This window comes from Eubalaena glacialis, chromosome X, assembly GCF_028564815.1.
Source record: "Eubalaena glacialis isolate mEubGla1 chromosome X, mEubGla1.1.hap2.+ XY, whole genome shotgun sequence".
Classification (NCBI taxonomy): domain Eukaryota; kingdom Metazoa; phylum Chordata; class Mammalia; order Artiodactyla; family Balaenidae; genus Eubalaena; species Eubalaena glacialis.
Window position 1 is genome coordinate 102,301,504 of NC_083736.1, and position 20,745 is coordinate 102,322,248.

Here is a 20,745-nt window from a genome sequence, read left to right on the forward strand (position 1 = left end):
AATGTTTGTCCAATATTTCTTGCACACACATTTCTGTTCCTTCCTGGATTATCTGTCTTTGTGAGCGTCCAGAGGGCAGGGACTGGGCCTGTTTGACTTGACTTTTGGGGAAACTAGCTCAGAGCCCCATCACTCCATTGCATATAAAATAATGTGTTCAAGAGGTTACTGATTCACTGGATTCAATTAATTTTCTCTTCCTCTGTGCTATTGAAGAAAAGTAGTGACTGTTAAATGAAATGAAATGAATTGAAATAAAACTAATCACAGGTTGTAGATAGTTTAGCTCCGACTGTGAGGCAGCTTTTAAACACGGGCTGCTTATCCTCTGTGTCTTCCGTCCTTAGGGATTTTCATACTCCATTCTCGGCTCAAGCTAGGCATCAGATATCGTCATCTCCTCTAGGATGCTTCCTTGGGACCTGCCTCCCTTTCTGTGATGTGGATGGATGGCACCCAATCATTTCCTAGTTGAGCAGAGTAACTGATAAGCTCTAGCTTATGGAATGGAGCTTGTGAATGGTTCGCACCCAGGGGAGTTTCAGAACACCTAGTCCAGTAGCCGAGCTCTTGAGCCTCTAAACCTTTCTGTAATTTATTTGCCTTTCTGATTCAGAAACTTTGAAACTATCCTGCCGCTATTCCAGGGGAATGTGTGAGGTTTTATTTTGTTTTGTATTTTTTTGTTTGTTTGTTTTTGTTTTGGCTGTGCTGTGTGCCTTGCGGGATCTTAGTTCCCCAACCAGGGATTGAACCCAGGCCCTCGGCAGTGAAAGCACAGAGTCCTAACCACTGGACTGCCAGGGAATTCCTTTGTTTTGTTTCTGTGCCTTCCTTTTTTGTGTGTTTTGGCACAGTAGATTATTTGAAAAACTATTACCCCTTTCCCTTGCAAATGACCTCGCAAATGACCTCTTGGGTAAATGGCCTAGTTCATTTCCCTGGGCCAGTGTAGAAACAGCTTTGGGCTCAGAGTTCATCGAAAATGGACCAGGGAGAGAATTTGCTTAGAGGAAAATGTATTTGATTATTATTTTTGTTTTTCAGTACAAGCAGATTTTCCAAAAGTTGCAGCAAACATCCAACTTATCTTCAAGTGCTGAATTATTTTTAAATGTCATTTTTTAAACAAGAGAACTTGAGTGTTTAAAAATGAAGATGTTATTTAAAAATAAAGCGGTGTATTGTAGCCAATCAAAATCCCCAGACCAGAAAATGGCTTTCCAATTTAGCCAGTCTGTTTTCATCCAGGTTATCTCAAGCCTCTGCTAAAATAGCCATGAGATTGCTCCCCAACCGCACTATCACCCCCAGCCTTCTATATCGGGATGCATAAAGATGCACGGCAGTGAAGACAGATGTTCTTGAGGCAGGGACTGGCCTAGACTCCTAATATGGTCAGGTTGAAATTAACCAGAAAGCTGAGGGTCATCAGCACTGAGAGGCATTTTAAATTTCTCTCTGACCAAAAGCCCTGTTTTTGTTTTAAGTTTCTTGGAGTTGATGAAAAGTCTTGCTTCCGTGTATGAATGCAGAAGTCTGTCTTTGAAATCATGGAGTTCTGATGTCTGAGAACCCTGGCCCGCATCGGAACCAAACTTGGCTATGGGACAGTCTCTCGAGCAGGCTCTTTTTCTTCACCAAAAACATGCCTTTCTCATCCACTCCCCGCAAACCTACACTGGCTTCTGCATTTTCACCTGTGCACTTCATTCCTAAATGCAGATACCTAAAAGAAGCAATACATGGAATGGCTAAGACTGTACTGAGAAGAAGTCAATCAGATTTCCTTTTTCACAGACCCAGGAAGGAAATGGGCAGGAACCTTAGTTCACTGGGCCTCTGGGTGGCTGGGAGAAGTCCCTGAAAGGAAGAATGGAACACAGGAAGGGAAAGAACATATTAAGACTAGTTTATAATTTTGTTTAGGACAGGCCTGTCGTGTCCGTGGATCATTGTCTTAAACTCTAGAGAGATGACTCAGATGTCAACATGTGTGTGTGTTGTGTGTGTGGGACAGGCTTTTAAAAAAAGTGGAATATAGTAAAAAAATAATAATAAATTTATTACTTGAGGCTGCTGTTATGGGGAGTCTAGATCATTTACAGTTTACTAAAAATCTAAGGAATTTAAGGGCAGTGTGGTATAACTAGAACACGGTAACTTTCACCATCACCCCCCTCCAGCAGGCAAATCCAAATAGAGCCTGGGGGGAAGGGTGATAAATCCTCAGCTCCCCACCCCCAATGTAGCTTTGATAAATGTCTGATAATTTCAACTAGAGTAGAGGGAGAATGATGCTCTGTCTGTCTACCTCCCTCTCAAGAACAGAATGAGGGGGCAGTTTGCTTTTTAAGTTACAAAAAGCCGGGTTAAGAGTTCTTTCTCGCCTTACATGGGTGGTGAAAATTAAAAAGGGTCAAAGACGATCCCAAGATTAGTGAGAAAGTGCACCCTCCTCCCGTTTCCAAAGACGCCCCACGTCTTTCAAAAGAGAACCAGCAAATTACCATGGAAATCTGCCCCCACCGGCAGCGCTCCAGGAAGAGTCAGAGCCTTTGTTAGCAGGGGTTTGTGCGGGCCGGCACCATAGTGAACACAGTTAAGCCTCACTAATTCCCTGAATGGGGGAAAGGCCAATCTCGATTTGTAAGAAGCTTGAATTTGAAAATATGTTTAAAGAAATGCCATGTTATTGTTTCCACAAACGTGCAGTCAAACTGCTGGCTGGGGTCTGTGCTCTGAGCTTCCAAGACTCTTAAGGCCTTGGACAAACAGATAAGGCCTGTAATTAGCATACTGGTCATTTGAATGCAAAGTGCGGTCAGAGTGGTGCTTAAAACCTGTGTGTTCGCATACTCCCATAGCAGGCTGTCGCTTTCCTATGCTTATAGTATTAATTTGCCTAGCAACCTGCCCTCTTTCCTTTTTGGCAGTAAACTTGAGCCTGGCATGTCAGAATTCGTTACATTTTCCATATTAGCCGCCGGAATGAATAAGGAGGGGAGGGGGTGAACCACTTGTAAAAGATCAACGTGAACATATTTTAAACTTCACTTTTTAACTGACCTTTAAAGCTCATCAGTTAATTCTTATTTATTATTTACTGGGTAGGGAATGTATGAGCTTGGTTGATTCAAAGGGGCGGAGGGGCAAGCTGTTTCGGATGTCCCTTCCCCAACAAGTGACCTGGTCAAGTGAACACCGGAGAACCTTGAACGTAACCAGTTCCTGGATTATAACAAAATAAGGGTTGATTATGAGGCTCAACAGGTGCATACCTATACGGAACAACGGCACAGTGAGATCTGCATCTATCAACCACGTCTGTGACGGCCAGCCGATCCTGCGTGCACGTATTAACTTTTTTTTTTCAATTCTAACTTTATTTTTTTTTATTTATTTATTTTGGCCATGTCACGGCATGTGGGATCTTAGTTCCCCAACCAGGGATCGAACCCGTGCCCCCTGCAGTGGAAGCATGGAGTCCTAACCACTGGACCACCAGGGAATTCCCTGAACTTCGTTTTTAAATTCACACTTGAGACCACTTGATTTGAAGTGTGACTGAGCTGTGTTTGGGAAGGGGAAAAGAGGAGACAAAGATGAATACAGCTGCAGTTTTACCCGAATATTCAGAGTCTTCATCACTTTGTTCTGCACGTGGAAGAAAAGGGCTGTGTTTTTTTTTTTTCCAAGTCGAACAAACCATCTGGCAGTTGGGGTGGGGATTGCAGGAAAAAGCTGGGTAAAGCCTGAGGGAGAATCAAACTTAAATGCCTGCCTGCCCTTTGGGAAAATTCCCCAATTCTACTTCCTGGCCCTGAGAGAGATGGCGAGAGGTTACCCACTAACCTAAGGAGGAAAGATAATCCTTAAGTAATGAAATCCTGAATGTAGTGCTTCCCAAACTTTACTGCACATTAGAATCAGAGGAGATTAGAGTGTAAGATTTTTAAAAACCCTAATGCCCAGATTCATGCCAAACAATTGAATCAGAATCTCTGGGCGGGGGCAGGCACCAGCATTTTGTGAAGATCACCAGGTGATTCCAAGTGCAGCAAATTGGGACCCACTACCCTAAAGCTTTCCCACCTTACATGCATTTAATCTATATTTAATCTTCCCAATTACCCTAAGAAGGCGGTGCTATTAGATCCCCATTTCACAGATGAGAAAATTGAGGTTCAGAAAGGCTCAATAAGTTGCCAGGGTCTCAAAGCTGTTAAATAGTGAATCTGGAATTTGAATATCAGCAGATTAATTTCAGAGTCTGCATGTTGAACTTCTATGCAATACTGTTTCTCTGGGCTTTTGTCCCCTGGGTCCAGTACTATTCCAACGAATCTGATATATGACAATCCCACGTCCACTCAGTGAGAATTTATTAGGCACCTACTGCGTCAATCTCAGTTTTAGGTATAGTGTGTGACTCTAGGTAGATTCAAGGAAATATGGCTAACTCCTGATAATTCACGGGGCCTTCCAGATAGCCATAGGTTGGTTATCGCATTATTTATGTTAAAGCTTAATCAACCAAAGGCTACCAGAGACAAGACTGTAGTTGGACAAAGTCAAATGTATTGACCTGATGCATTGAGGAAGTGCATTCCAGAGGAACCCTAGGGTACCACTCTTGAAAAGAGGGAGGAGGGAACATCTTTTGTAGTGTTTGGGTTCCCACTGAAGGATGCTGAGGAGGGTCTAAGGAAGCAGGGATGACTTCTGGATTGGTTGCAGCTTTGGAGGCAGGATCAGGAGAAGGAAGGTTGAGTAGGAATTGGGTACTGTCATGAGTCAAGGGTGGCTTAGTAATTGGTATTCCCAGTAATACATGAGAATAGCAAAGCAGGTCTGGGCCATCGCTGGCAAGAAAGTATCAATAGTAGTAGTCACTCAAAGAAGACAAAGGTCATTATGGCATTTTACAACTGCTGTGTAACCTTGGGAGAAACAGTGTTTTCTGTTAACTTTGCAGCTGACTTTGTCTGTCCTCCGAGCCTGATTAATGGCAGGGCTGTTTTTTCTTAGTCCAAGCTGATTTTCTCTCTTTCAGTCCCGAGCAAGTTTTGACTCTCAGATTTTGGCTTTTTTCAGAGGGGATGGGCCTGAGGGGGAAAAAAAGTTGACACTCAGATCTACAATTAATAGTTTTGCTACTTTTCAGCTGAGTTGGTAAATTATCTAATGGGAGAGTGCATGTAAAACTGGTGAATATTGAAAAAGGCTTTTATTTCAGTCAGTAGTACTATATCAATGTCAATTTCCAGGGTTTTGACAATGTACTGTGGCCATGTAAAATAAAATAATACAATGTATCAAAATATTGGGGAAAACTCATTGAAGGATACCTGGGAACTCTCTGTACTATTTCTGCAACTTCTTGTGAGCCTTAAACTATTTCAAAATTTAAAACAGTTATAGAAGATGTGTAGCAGAACAGGTTTGTGTTGATCATCTTAATAAGACTTTTTTAAAAGTAGTGTGACTTTATCTATTCTCTTCCCCCCAAATAATCCAAAATTGGTTATATCAACGTTCTCCTGTATGTCGCTGAATTTGAATCTGGTACCCAATAGTGATGTCAGTCAACATCCATGTCTACCAGTTACAGATCCCTGTGGGGTTATAAATATCAGAACCGTTTGTGCATCAACAGAGATGCCATTTGAGTATGGTCTGGAAATACGTGTTAAATATCACCAGGTAGGGAAAGGAGAGAGAAAGCTATGCTAGGCAAAGGGAAGAGCAAGAGGAAAGGCACAGGAGTATGAAAGTCAAGGCATATCAGGGAAACAGATATTGGTTTGATGGAGCTGACGCTTGAGGTATAAAGGAGGACTGATGGGAGAAGAACCTGGAAAGATGGTTTGGAGCTGGAATGTAACAGTCTGGATGTGATTCTCTTCTCTCTGAAATCGAGGACTTTGGATTTTCCTTGTAGTATTGTACTTACTACACCTGTCTTGTATCACAGTTACTTGGGTCTGTATTTTTTCTCCCCAGCTAGATCCCAAGTTCCTTGAGGAGATGGTCCAGGTTTGGTTCGTCTGTGTAGCATCTGTAGCACTTAGCTGTGTGCTTTGTCCTTAGTAGGTGCTAATAAAATTGTCCTAGGAATGTATAACGTGTCACAAAGGTGCAGTTGATATTCCCTCTCAAGAACATTCAGAGCCCCAAGATAATGTAGAGTGAGGTGCTGACCTCCAGGGAAATGAAAGCATCAGGAAGAAAAGCACACAACCCATCCTCCTCAAGCTCCCTTTGTATCTGGCTTTGGTGACTGGGTATGGCCATGCCCTGCCATCTTTGACATATGCCCTCTATTGGCCCTCGACCATGCCATGATGGTGTCCTTTGAAGAGATGTAATGTGCCTTGCCCTAATCTATTTAGCATTCCACTCTCACTTCCCTCTGTTCAGCTTTGCTGGACACTTGCAGAGATGCCTCACCCCTCCACCACCTGTTCCTCGGGTCTCTGAATTATAGTGAATACAATGGGGTTTAGATGGGAACCTGCAGATGCTAGGTGAGGATCTCCTCAAGAAGGAGATTTTCTCCAGGATTTGGCTGACGTACCTTACCTGAGAGGATCTCCACCACGCCTGTTGGTGATTTTTTTTTTCCCTCTGCCTCCTAAGAGAAATGTTCTATTGCTCACCACTTCAGATGGTTGGATGTGGGGATGGGGGCACTTCTGTTCCTGACAACCTCATTATGTGGTTATCAGGAGCAGACACTGCCCAGGTTGTCACGACAACCAGCAATGATTCAAAGTTTCCCTGAAAGGTCTGTATCTCTGGCAAATAATCAGCCTTTAGCTCTCAGCAGATGCTGAACTGAGCAGCCAATCACAGGTGAGCTGAGAAAGCATGACGTCATAGTCCAGCCGGTCCAAAAAAAAAAAATTAAGATTTGGTTTTCTATTTCTCTCCTTGGCTCTTTGTCCCCTAGATTTTGACCTCTACTTTCTCATTCTCTCTCTTTTCCCCTAGTAAAATGGAGAGAGCAATGAAACCAACTTTCCAAATTCACTCTGCAGTTTGACTTAGGTTCGGGCAGTGCCTGGATCGGAGTGTGTGGGGAAGGAATGTATAATGTGATCCACTTAGGAGCAAAACAGAGCATCAGCTCAATTAAATAATGTGGTTTGATATGTAGGACCATGGAAGTGGGGCTAATTAAAACCGAGTCAGAGGAGAGGAACTTCCTAATTCTTATATTAATTCATCCACAGCCACCTGCATTTAATTGTCTTCCGCTTTTCCTTCGCTAACTCCCTGGTGGAGAGGAGGAGGGCAGAGGCTGTGGGCTTCTGAAAGCTGGTAGATTCTACAGGGCAGGTCTCTAACGGGCACTAATTATAGTGAGGGAAGGTGAGGAGCACCCCCCCCAACCCAGTCCCAAGGTTCCACCATACAGGGAGTATATGTAAATGGGGGTTCGTCCAGTCTATTAAGGAGGTGTGTAGCTCTGAAATCTGTTAAAACCACTCATATTCCATTAGCCATTTGCATCCATACAGGAGTCCAGGGAGACAGGCAGGACAGGTTTCACAAAGGAGAAATTTAAAGCTGAGGGAAATTCAAATCTTGTCCAAGGTTTCCTAGCCAGAGGCTAGACTACAGTCTGGGTCTCCTGATTCCCTGGCCAGAACTCTGAAGACCCAGGAGGATGGTGTTTTCCTAGCCATGGGCTTCCCTCTTTCCCTAGCCTCTGGTTTTAAGGGATGTGGGATGAGACCTTTGCCCTGCAGGATACCCACCACGTTGCCTCCTTCAGGACAGCTGGAGCCCCTAATGATTGGAGTAGAAGGTGGGAGGGATGAGAAGGAGCCCAGTAGGGCCTGACTACAGTGATGACAATAGGTTAGAGTGAGCAGGCCCGGATGAAAGAGGAGTGGGCACCGCGCGCCCAGCCAATGCCTTGTGCGCTAGCTGCCAAGGCAGGTTCTTTTGTATTCCGAGCAGGAGGGAGGATTTTTTTTTAAGTTCAGCTGTTGCAGCAAAAGCTGTGAAGACTGAGAGCCACAGAGACCCAGAGTCTACTACTGGGAATAATTTCTGGCTTTGGGACTTGAGGCAGGGGTGGAAAGGGAGCCAGAATATCCAGGCTGCTTTTGCCTGGTGGGTTCCCTTTAGCAGGGATTTGGCTGGAACAGTTTGAAGATATTCGTTTTAGTTTACATCTGTTGCTACAAGCCCCATCTCACTTCTCATGCGACTGAAAGGGCTGACTGGGTTGGTGGGAGCCAAAGGAGAAATACAACTGAAGTTGCCATGTAGGGTGGTAGAAAGAACAGAACTGACAGTGGGAGACCTGATTTCTAGGACCATCTCTCTGAGGCATTGAACAGGCTACTTTCAACCCCAGACCTCCATTCACTCATCTATGAAATGCAAGTCATAATAATTGCCACAGTACACTGTCGTGGTTATTGTGAGGATCAAACGGGGAGAAACAAAAGTGGTGTGTAACCTAAGGAGCAGGATACACGTGCCAAGAGGTTATTATGGTAGTGTTGTTGTATCCTTAAATCAATGAGCTTGGGGAAGGGAGTTGATGAACACAGATGAAATCTTTAAGACATTTCAGTTTCCCTGCAAGGTCCCATGCAGTTATGCTATATTCCTGGAGAACAAATCCCAGCAGCAGTAAAGACTGCTGTATGGTATCAAGAATGAAATAGGTTATCACCCTTTCACAGGAAGACTGAAGTCTTTGTGTTGATCCCCGCTCCTAAGTCCAGTCTTCTTCCTATGACACCACTATGCTTTAACTTGTCAAGCACCTAATAGGATTTTGGCCCCGTGCTAGTTTCTATAATCACCAGGGAGAGAAGAAATACACGCATGAAATGTTTAAATAACCATGTGGGGTGATTGCATAAATAGCTCTGAGTTATAGCTGAGGTATATGGGAGGATTAGAGTGAAATCAAATACCTTTTAATTACAATTTAAATCAATAGCCTAGAAGACTCAAGTTAAGTCATTAGCCAGGAAAATCCAGTTATATTTTTCTATTTCTTTTTTTTTTAAGTGTTCTTATTGTTTAAAATAACCCAAAGAAGTGCATTTTACAAATCAGAGATGTAACACTAAGTAAATGACATTCATTTATATCAGTGATTTTTAGATTACGTTTACCACGATGTAAAAATAAAAATCAATGTGATGGGTTGCTCTTTTTTTAACCCCGAAGTTAATTTAAAAGATATCTGTAAAATTATTGGAAGCAGAACCATCCTGATTTAAACCTATTAATCAAGGATTTGAGGAGGAGGGTGATGGGAGTTTTTGCATTAGAAGACAGTAACCACACCAAAAAAAAAAAAGCCTTTTAAAAATGCCTGATTAACAAAAAAAAATCAAGCTGGTATACTCAGATTTTTTTTAAAGCAAATATGTATTTTAACAAAACCAGTTATACCACACATCATATTAGAAAGAGCATGGGTTTTGTACTCAGATCTAGACACAAATCCCATCTCTGCAAAATTCATGTAATACTCATGTATACATAAATATATTTTTTAATTAAGGAAAATAAAAAGTAAAATGCAAAGTGATTCTTAAAAAAGTCTTAAAAGTATGTGGTTTACTTAGTCTTTGCCTCCCTCTTTCCTGCTTTGTCGTAGACTTGAAGGGTCATTATTATTCATTTCCCAATTCCCAATATCATCAGAATTTAAAGTGAGTTAGTCCAAAGAGGAATCCCAATCTCTAACTTCCCCAGATGTTGTCTCTCGTGAATCTAGAGGCCTGTTGTGTGACTTTTCCTAAGAGGACCCTGGCAGATGTATTAGTTCACTCTTGGTCTTGAAACTTATTTTGTTGACATTACAGCGAAATGATTGCTGGATGTTATGCAGTGTTGAGAAAATTGGATAGAAGTGCACTGGGGAGGGTCATGACCCATCTTGACCATTTAACTATGTGAGGACACATTTATCTTTATAAAAAGAAGTTCGAAAGTGAAGAGGAAAAATCACCAATAATTCTACTTCTTTAACCCAACTATTATAATTTTATGTTCATCTCTGATTTTTTTTGTGTGTGTGTAGGCATATTTTACATCATTATAATTCGAATGTACTTATTATTTTGCATTTTTGGTCATTTTTGATGACAGCTTACTGTCTCCTTGCTGGGGTCTACGCTAATTTACATTATCTAGCCAAATCCTAGGGCAGATGGATTTTGGAGTAGCAAGAGATGACATTTGAGGTTAGATTTTAGAAGGCTTTCAACATGGGCAAAAATTTGAACTTTTTCTTAAAGACAAGAGATGCCATGGGAGGTTTTAGGGAAAGGATGGACAGAAACAGCCGCATCTTAACAATTGTTAATATAACTATATATGTGTGTGTATACACACATATATATTGTATTTGAAGTAGATTAATCATTCTCTTTTTGTATAATGCTGTTTTTATTTATTTTTTTTGGCTGCGTTGGGTCTTCGTTGCTGCGCGCGGGCTTTCTCTGGTTGCAGCGAGCAGAGGCTACTCTTTGTTGCGGTGCGCGGGCTTCTCATTGCGGTGGCTTCTCTTGTTGCGGAGCACGGGCTCTAGGCACGCGGGCTTCTGTAGTTGTGGCACGTGGGCTCAGTAGTTGTGGCGCACGGGCTTAGTTGCTCTGCAGCATGTGGGATCTTCCCGGACCAGGGCTCGAACCAGTGTTCCCTGCATTGGCAGGCGGATTCTTAATCACTGCGCCACCAGGGAAGCCCCTATAATGCTGTTTTTAAAATGTGTGTTTCATGGGCAGAAAGGTAGTTTTCCTATCTAGATTGCCATCTCTTTGAACCCCATTGCCATACCTGCCTCTCAGTTTACTGTGGATTCTGGAGACTCCATCGGTGTAAACTGGTTGCCTGACAGGTGGTGTCCCAAATCCAAACCATTTGCCCCCAGTAAAAAGGGCTTGTGTAGCTGGACAGATTTCCTCCCCTGAAAATGTATCTGAAATCCCAGTCTTCCTGCGGGGGCAGTTGAGGAAGATATACTCAATAACCGCCCTCCCCTCCCACTGTCAGGTGCGCCTCTTTCTCGAGGGCCACACCTCTGTCTAGACAACCCTGACAGTGTAGAAGTTTCCATCTCCTTTTCCTTTCCCTCTCCCTGTTCCCTCCCCTTCATTTTTTTTTTTTTTCCTTCCCGGCGCTTCCTGCCTGGAAACAAAAGATTGGTCCCCAGTAGCCCACTCAGGGTGATTTTAGTTTTCTGCTCCGGCTCTGATTGGCCTCCGCGCGGTGCAGAGCCCGGGTGACGTCATAGAGGAGCAGGGCGAGGGAGCTGTTGCCGAGCAGGGCTCGACCGCGGGCGTGCAGCTGTGGGCGGCGGACCGTCTGGGGTCTCGCGCGGGGGGCTGCAGCTTTCCCCGGCCCGGAGCGAGTGTGCGGGGCCGGGAGGAGAGCCGGGGGGGTGGGGAGCGGGCCGAGCCCGGGGCTGCGGCTGCGGCCGCGGGGCTGCGGCGCCCCAGCCCCGCCAGCCAGCCCGAGCGCTCGGAGGGAGAGGCAAGGTCTGGACGGGGTGGCTGGACCAGTGGCAGGTAAATCCCGCGATGGGTGGCACCCGGCTCGCTCTGGGGAAGGGGGTGGCGGCTGGGCTCTGCTTTTAGCCGGCCGGGCAGATTTTCTGCCTGCCCGGACCCCCCTCCCGCTGTCGCGGCGCCCCGGCCTCGAGTCCCCTACGTGGCTCCCCCAGAGCCCTGACACCCGGCGCACCGTGTACACGATCCCGGCTCGCGAACCCGGACAAGTGGGTGTGTCGGGGCCATTCCCGGAGGACCAGGGCCCCTTCGCTGGGTCAAGCCCTGGACTCGCTTACTGGGGCCTGGGCCGCTTGAGGCTAAATCCGCCCCCGGAGCTACGTCAGGCTGTAAGTCTTATACCATCTTCCCGCCTCCCTCCCCCAGCCACTGTAGCAGCGACGGCAGCCCCCTACCCCCCCAAGGCGAGGGGGTGTGGCCGCGGCCCCGGCAAGTCCGGGGGAGGGGGAACAGCCGCAACCCGAGCAAACAGAAAAAGTGACGATTTTCTTACACGGGCGCCTTTCCCCCCTTTCTTTTATTTTTCTATATTCCCCCTCCCCCTTTTTGGTGGGGGGAGGGCAATCAGAGGAGGACTCTTTTCTTCTCCTGTGAGGATTAGAATGATGCAATAATGTCCCTAGAAAGCCCGGGGTCCCTCAGTTGGCCTTTGTCTTTGTCTGGGGAGCAGGGTCATCAGGTCCACTGCCCCCCTTCCCTGACCCCCTCAGCTTGCAGGGGGCCTTGCCCTCAGTTTGCGAACTGGCTCTGGCAAGGTTCCTGCCACACTTTCGGAGGGATTGGACCTTTTCGATTCTTGCTCTGGCAGGATTCCTGCCACACTTTCGGAGGGATTGGACCTTTTCGATTTCTTGCTCTGGCAGGTTCTCCTTCCCGCGGTGGTGGTGGAGGGGTGGAGTGCGGGAGCGGTGGGAGGGCGGTGCCCGCAGGGAGGGAGCCAGAGGCTCCACTTGTTCTTTTGGTCCCACCTTCCAGAATCCAGTGCCAGACTCTGGACTTGAGGGTTCTGGGCTGTGGTCTGTAGAAGCGAAGGAGAGAAGGGTGAGTGGCTTGGCTTTGGGAAGCATGAAGGGGGCGGTTGCAGTGCTATTTTTAAAAAATGGTTTTCAGCAGGGAAGCCTTTAGCCATGTTAGTCTCGCTCCCCTCATGGTTTTGCAGACTCAAATCCAGGCCAACTGTATGGCTGTCTGAGGTGTTGGAACAGAAGGAAGTCCATTCCTGTCGGTGACAACACTGTGGCCCTGTTCTGGAATGACCGAGGTGTAAAGGTCAGTGCGGTTTTCACTGGGCCATCTGCAAAATTATAATTGGGCAGGTCTGTGATTTGGTTCTTGAGGCCTTTAATCAGGGACACCTTTGGGCAAAGGGGCTTAATGTGGTAATGGGCGATTAACAGGCCAGGGCTTGGAGAGAGCCACGTAAGGCTCTGTTTCTGGATACAAATATCATATCCTCCTCCCCCCAGGAAAGAGGCAAAATAGCCAGAGACTGGGGGAGGGGGGGCGGGTAAAAGCCAACAGCTGCGAATCTCGAGGCCAGGGGGGACCTTGAGATGTCAAGGAGCAGGCCCTCCAAGCCTCCAGGCAGGCAAGTGGGCCTTGTAGGAGAGACCTAACAGAAAAAGGGGGTTTGCCTGTGATAGAGGTACAGGCATGGGGCCACAACACCCTAAGGACGTTCCAAGTAGCTGACCATTCCCACAGGTTGCTCTGAGGTCTTTTGGGGGAAGGGAGCAGACAGATGTGACAAGAGACGGAAATGAGGAATAACTTCGGGGATTGGGAGGTGCTGCCCTCATCAGAGACTCTGTTATTATGAGGTCAGAGACTAAGCTACTATGAAGTAAAAGTGGGTAGCCAAGGCCAAAAAAAAAAAAAAAGTCAGATCTAGAAATCAGATAGAGTAGGTAGGTAAGGTCAGGGGAGTAGGTAGGAACAAAGCCAAAGAGAGAGAGAAGAAAAAAGCCATCATCTTACCAGGAGCCCAAAGGCCCTGATTCCCCTGGTGAACTGGGGGCAGTTTTGGTGGCTGAGGCACCTGTGGCTCAGCCCAGACTTAGGGGGACGATTGCTCCGTAGTTGGGGAATCAATAGCGTTCCCACCGGTGAAACCCAACCTTCAGGAGCCAGTAGCTTTGGTCGAGGGAAGAAGAAGAAACTTGATGAGCAGCGGCCTCTACAAATGGCTCTTCCTCCTGGGTGAGGAGAAGGGAGTGGGGGACCAGGGCCCCAGAACGGACTGGGGGAGCTTCGAATCTGGCCGAGACAGGTAGGTTGACTGCTTTTACCTGGGGTGGGCCAGGGCCAGGTCTGGGTCCCCTGCTCCAGGCATGGGGGTATCTCTGCCTGTGCTCAGAAAGAAAGCCCTCCTTCCCAGGGGCCCTGGGACCCCGGGACCCTGTGCAGACCAGGGACGGCGAAAACCACTGCCCTAGAAGGTAAGTGAAGCTGCTGAGGCATCTAGGGTGCAGCTTAAGCTTCAGCTGCCCTGTTGTCCCCCAACCTCGCCACCGGCCAGAGGCTAGGCGGTTCCCTCTGCAGGGCCTGGGGTGAACTCGGCTGCCAGCTCAGCACTACGCGGCTTCTCCGGCAGGGGGCGGGAAAGGGCAGGCCGGGGCGCGCTCAGGGCCAGAGTCCTCCCTTTCGGGTGTGAAGCCTGGGCCTCGGATCAAGTGACAGCCATACATTTCAAATCTGATTTAGGGGTACCAGATGAACCCTCGGGTCTAGCAGTCTGTTTCCATTTCCTCCCAGAATGTGTCGCTTCCTCCCGCGCTCCGCGACTTTGGAAGGCGTTTGCATTTACATCCGCGGTGATTACTGGAGTCACTAATACAGCCTAACCCGGAGTTTAATTGGAAACGTTAATCAATGCGATGGATCCGTGTCTGATTTGCACAGTCGGTCAATTATCTGCAGGTTGGGGCAATCTGCGCTGCACCCAGGGGGATGCGAGGAGGGGCAAGATGGCATGGCCACAGCTGGGTCTGCGGGCGCGAAGCAAAATGAGGGAAGCGGAGCTTGAAGACTGGAAAGAGATGAACAATTTCCTGGTGGGGAATGGAAATCACAGAAAGGCCTGGGCACCTGATCACTGAAATGGAATAGGACGGTGTTGGAGCCCACACAGTGGAGATGGAGGCCAGGGTTTTGCCCTGAGGTGGGAGGGTCCTGGATTTGGAGAAGGAAGATTTTTTAGGGACTAGAGAACCAGGAGCTGGGGTGGAACCAACCCTGGGAGTCCAGAAGCCAGTGTTCTGGTCTGAGTGTTTCTGCCCCTCTCCGGGCCTCAATTTCCTTGTCTTTCAAATGATGGGTTTGAACGAGGTGGTTTCTAAGATGGTGGTGACATTTCAGGAAGTGGGTCCATTTATTCTTGGTAATGAAAAAACAGGTTCACTAAAGGAGAGCCCCCCCCAATTTATCCCTTTTAAATCATACTTTTTGGCGTGCCTCTAATTTGGAGGAAAACAGTACGAAACAAACCCACAACCACTACACACATTTCATCTCTTTCAGCAGGGTGGCCTTACGTTTATTTCATGTGAATGGGAACAGGGAGGAAAAGAGATGCGCAAGTGGAGAATCTGCCCCTGTAACCAAGGCCCTGAAAAGAGCCGTGGGGCTCTTAACACAGATCTTACACCCTGGAGGGGGGCGGACATGCGTTAGTGGCCCTGACTCCCTAACTCAGCCTCAAAACAGAAGGGCTTGGGGTGAGGGTGAAGGAAAGGCCTGGCTTAGGGTCTGTATCCTTTTCCTTCTGTCTTCCTCACACCCCCCCCTCTGAGCCAGGTGGACTTTTTGGAATTCTGTACTTTCTAGAGACACTACCCCTAACAATCAGCACAATCGCGCCCTCTAGTGACCTCAACGGGGACACATCCCGTGGCCCAGCTCCGATGTCAGAGCTTAACCCCCTTTGCAGCTGCTCCTTCCTGTGGAGAAGGGCTCCAGTCCTTCCAACTGAGAAACTCAGGCGGCTGCAACTTCCTGTAGGCCCATCTGGGGCTGGGAGTTGAGAGAGGGAGCCATTTCACCCCCAGTGCCCAGTTTCCTTCTTTGGGCCTGAAAAAGGTTCTGGAACATTCCCAGCTATCTTCGGTGCTGGGACAGGTACCTGCCATGGGAGGGGTCTGTGGCGGAGAGAGTGGTCCACAGATTCCCTCCCCTACCAAAGAGGTGGCAGCCCTAGTCCCCAGACAGATGCTGGCAGGAAGCCGGAATGTAGCAAGGCTGGGGTGCTGGTAGGTGCACGAGAGGTGCATTGATCTCTACCCCAGCCTCCAGTAGGAGGCTAAGCCACAGGTACGTACACGGGCAGTATAAACACACAGAAGATACAGACACACAACGTGGCGTAGACATATGACACACAATATAGATTAGACACAGGCTCCCCAAGCACGGGATAGATGGAACACACATGCAACGCACTGCAAACGCACTGCAGACCCACGGCGCACGTGCACAGTACGGTACTGACGTGATACACATGCACAGCACTATGTAGACACGGCTGCACGCGCACGACACGGTGCAGGCACACAAATGCAAAGTGGCGCAGGCTGCAGCTCAGACACACCCGACCCCGTACGTGCTCACACACAGGCATGCCCGCGCTTCCACCACAGCATACCCCCAGACGGGTGACGGGCGTGCGGCCACCAGGTGGAGCCCTGTGTCCTGCCCGTTGCTTCTGCATTGGCTCCGGCTGTGCAGCTGGTGGGTTCAAAGCGGGCTGCCGTGGAAGCAATAAGCAGCTGAGGGGAAGTGGAGGTAGGTCAAGGAAAGCTCTTGATCTTGCACAGAAACCTGGAGCTGCTTGGTTAGTACCGGCTGGTGCACTAGCACCCCGCTTCCCCAGGTCCTCTGGCGCTGCTCCCCACCTGGGGATGTGCAGGGGCCTTCCTGCGGCCCTTCTTCTTGGGCCCTCTCCAAGTCCCGCCCCTCTCTGGAGCCACGGCAGCCCTCCCTCCTCACCCCCCCCACGCCCTTGCAGGATGAGCTCATGCATTGGGGGCGGGGGTGGCATACCACTCAGCGGTGCAACGGGTAGCATTTGGAAAGGCTGCTTGGAGTGTGCGTGGGGGACGCTCGCAGGGGATGCCAGGGCCCTGGGGGGCCAGACGTGCTCTGGAGGCTTGCCAGCAGCAACTGGCAGACCTGGGGGATGGCTTGGTCTTTTTATTCTAGAAAGGGGAATTGGGAAGAACGGGGCTTTTCCTGGCTCCCTGAGGCTTCAGTTTTACTCTCTCCACCTTTAGATACCCATCCATCCATCCATGTCTTTGGATTAGGACCCTCTGCGTCCTGGAATCCCCTAATAGAGCATGAGCTGGCCTGGATCTGACTCTATGGGAAGTTAGCCCATAGGTGCTGCTCTTCTTTGACGACAAAGTCTATGGAGGAAAGAGGGGGCAGGGAAGGAAGGATTGCAGAGCTTGGGGTCCTATCAAGGGAATATCAGTCTCCTCCTTGAGAGGCTCAAGTGATTGTGGGGAAAGGCAGGAAAGGGAAGGGTTAAAGGGACCCTGTCTCCTTTGTGGTTGGACATGGAAACCTCTCTGGGGAAGACAGGGGAAATTGTAACCCCCTAAAAACCCCAGTATGTATCCACCGCCCAAAATCTGGGGAAGACTACGGAAGACATCCCTGTGGCAGAGATTGGCGGAAGGGAGAGGAAAGTTCCAATTAGGATCAGAGGCCGAGGCCCTCAGCAGCTGTGAGATGATAGCAAATTAGGGGACCTCAGAGTGCTCCCGCAACCCTGCCCACCAACCCAGTGAAGGAGGTTGTTGAGGAGGGAGATGGAAATGGCGGTGGAGACTTGGGGGTGAGGGATGAAATAAGCTGAACAGCCGGGTCTTCAGGCAGCTCAGGTAGCCTCAGAGCCAAACCTGCATCTGCCATCATCTCGCAGTTTCCTCCTGTTCACTGGACTGTACCACCTCCTGTAAATATGCAAATATTTCACATCTGTCATTTGATTGAGTGCTCTCAGCACTTGTCCAGGGTGACTAGGGCAGGTCTTTTCCACTCACCGGCAAGCAGGTCCAGAGTGGTGAAGTGCTAGCAGTTCTCAACTTGGAACTCCCAGCTCAGCGCCCTTTCCGGACTCCCATGTACCGAGGCTTTTTTTTTTTACACTTCTTGACTCTGATTATCTACCTTCTTAAGGGATTTTCTGTAGTGTGTGTGTGTGTGTGTGTGTGTGATATTTGGGGGGTTGCATGGAGTAGTAGCAGGTGGGGAAGGAGGTTCCCGCCCCCCCACAATGCTTCTCTCGGCAGGTTTCCCCCAAGAAAGAGCAGCTGAGTCCTTGCATCTTGTGGCAGCTGGTGTGCCCAGCACTGAGCCCGTCGGAGCTGAAGGCAGCCCGGCCCCTTCTCATGGGCAGCACCCACCTGTGCTGAGGTCCTGCAGCGGTGGCTGTGTGAGGTGAGTAATGGATTCCAGGGCAGGGAGTTAGGGATCTCCAAATCCAGGTAAATGCCACCTTTCCACCAGAGCTCCCTATGTCAAAGACCCTGCCTGGGCCTCACCAGCCAGGCCTCAGGGCACAGCCCATACTTTCTGGGGGATTGTGCAGCTGCGCTTGGTCTCTTGGTTCCCCCATCTCTAACATGGGATTGACGGCCTTGACCTACATCCTGGAGTGAGCAGGAGAAACAAGCTAACAGTCATTGCCAAGTCCTTTGCAAATGTCAAGCTCCATCTAAGAGCTTTAGTGTAACACAGACATGCTTCCCATCAAGCTGTCATTTCCTTACCTCTTGCTTTCCTGACATTGAAGTGGCATTTCAGCCACATGCCCCAAATTCACCCATTGGTTCCTGTATTTCTACTGCCCCATAACCTTAATTTTACCTTCCTATTCAAAGTGTACCCCCATCCCATCCATCCCAGCTTCTGGGCCTGGCAGGCTTAACTTAAACCTTCCAGAACATTCCCTCTGTCTTACCACCCAACCAGGGAGCGTTTCCTCCCCCAGCTCTCCAACGACGCCTGAGTCTGGAGCATGTAGTGTAGCCCTTGTTTCTCTGCTGCCTTAACTAATTCTTGCATGGTTTCTGGAGTATTCATCTTGGCAGGTAAACTGGACTGTGTAAGGTCTTCAGGAGTAGGGGCCAGATTTCACAGGTCTCTAGTCTCTCTCAAGTGCCTGACAGTTCCCTAACAGCTTTTCCATTTGGGCCTCTCTCTCTTCCTGTCCACTCGTTTCAGGTTTCTTGGCCTGCCTCTCTGATCGTCTACCTGTCTCTTTTCCTCTCAGGCAGCCATGATAGCTTCCTCTGTTGTCGTCTCTGTCTGGCCTTCTGTTGCTATATGCTGCAGTCCAGCTATCTGTATCTTACCATCCCTCTGTCTCCCTGTCTGGTCTTCTGTCTTTTTGTCAGTTGCTGAGACATCTCTCATATTGTCCAAGTCAAAACCAAACAACCAAAATTTAAAAAAAGACCCAACAAGAAAAACAAAGAGACCTAAACAAAAAACAAACGAGGAATATGCAATGCAGTTTCCTTTCACACTGAGCCTGTCCTGGGCCTACAGGACGAAGGAAAACTGCAGCTCAGTGGCAGGTGCTCCTGTGATGCCATCTCATGGAGGGGAAGCTCCAGAGTTTTGGCCGTGAAATTGAAGGTATGAAATTACAGCCTTGCCGATATTGATGCATTCAGCTTTCCAGAGATGCTCTGGCAGGGGATCCTCTATAGAACCTGAGCAACAGAAGGTAACTAGAACTGGCTAAAATAAGAAGCAAGCCCCTGGGTCTCTCCTGGGTGTTCCATGACAGCCACAATAATAACTTGTAGTTATTGTCTACTGTTGCCAGCACTGTGCTAGGCATTTTACTTGCATGAGACCATTTGATCCTACAGTGACTCTGCGAGGTAGGAATTTTTTTCTGATAGTTGCTGTTTTTGTTTCTGATTATAAAAGTGATACTAGTTCGAGGTAGGTATTTTTATCATCACTGTTTTTACCCATGAGGAGATAGAGGTTGAGATGGGCTAAGGTGCTTGCGTGTAACTGGACACATGTTGTGACTTTGGGAGGAAAGACACTTCTGGAGGGTTTCTCAGCATCCCAGATAATTTTGGTACCCTCCGGTGCTCACACACACACTCTCACTCTCACAAGCACATACTCATACCCTTGTACGTTCACACGATCATATTTACCTCCTTGACTCTCACTCACTGTTCACACTGGACACATTCATAGTGATGATCACTCTTACCCCCTCGCCCTCATACACCGTCATATTTCTGAACACACTGTATATAGGCACATTCATACTGCCACACACTGATACATATTCACGTCTCTATATTCACAGTTCCATACTGACACACAACCACACTTACCATACACCCACCCTCACGTTCTCACACACTCTTTACGTTCCTTCTTATGTTCTCACACTCTCCCAGTCATACCTACACACTCACATCCACTCAGATGATGCAGTCACCCTTAACCCTCCCTCAAATTCCTACACAATAACACACACTCCGTACGCAGACATAGGTTGACTTTCCCCTGCCTGTTTCTCATATGGTCATACACACACTCGATTTCATACACTCCAACACATTTGCACTGATACCACTATTTCCTCCTCACAGTTACATGTTTACACAGCTCGTAAGTCACGGACACACACGTGTGCATACGTGTTCATATGTTCACATTTATACATGCTCACACCATAAACACAATCTCACCCATTTAAACTCTTCTATCTTTGTACACCCCGAATTACACCGTTCCACTCATATATTCAGCACTGACACAATCACTCTAACCATGTCACATTCACACGTAATCACACTTACACATGGCAACACTCATTTTGACACAGATTCACAATAGTACTAATAATGACCCATGCTCTCACGTGCACACCCATGTAATACTTTCCCAAACTCTTATACATACCCCCGCACTGATATTATCACATTCACACACTTTCTCACTTCACACACACACACGCACACACACATTGTAACACACCCAATTACAGGCAGTAGTTCGTAGTCACAGCTGTCACTTTTTTCCCCCCTGTTTGCCACTAGTTCTCTTCTCACCTCTGGCTAAAAGGAAGAGTGTTGCTCTCAGCCAGGTGCCAATGGGACTGGATCTTTCTAGCAGAAAGGAGTGAGATGTATGTCTAGGATTAAAA

General features: G+C 47.9%; 1 protein-coding gene across 11 annotated transcripts in view; it reads left to right on the forward strand.

The window, feature by feature from the left end:
* Window positions 1-20,745, forward strand: part of PAK3 (p21 (RAC1) activated kinase 3) — a 272,619-nt gene that overhangs the window by 150,323 nt on the left and 101,551 nt on the right. The window contains exons 1-6 of one of the 11 annotated variants that reach the window (XM_061179272.1): window positions 11,450-11,555; window positions 12,531-12,596; window positions 12,715-12,824; window positions 13,679-13,993; window positions 14,310-14,474; window positions 17,849-17,996. The exons of 1 other annotated variant lie outside the window; for it this stretch is intronic. The gene's annotated coding sequence lies outside the window, so the exon portion shown is untranslated. Of the gene's footprint in view, window positions 1-11,449; window positions 11,556-11,825; window positions 11,885-12,530; window positions 12,597-12,714; window positions 12,825-13,678; window positions 14,475-17,848; window positions 17,997-20,745 lie in introns of those variants that run through there. 9 more of the 11 variants (XM_061179269.1, XM_061179271.1, XM_061179273.1 and 6 more) reach the window with 9 other exon arrangements.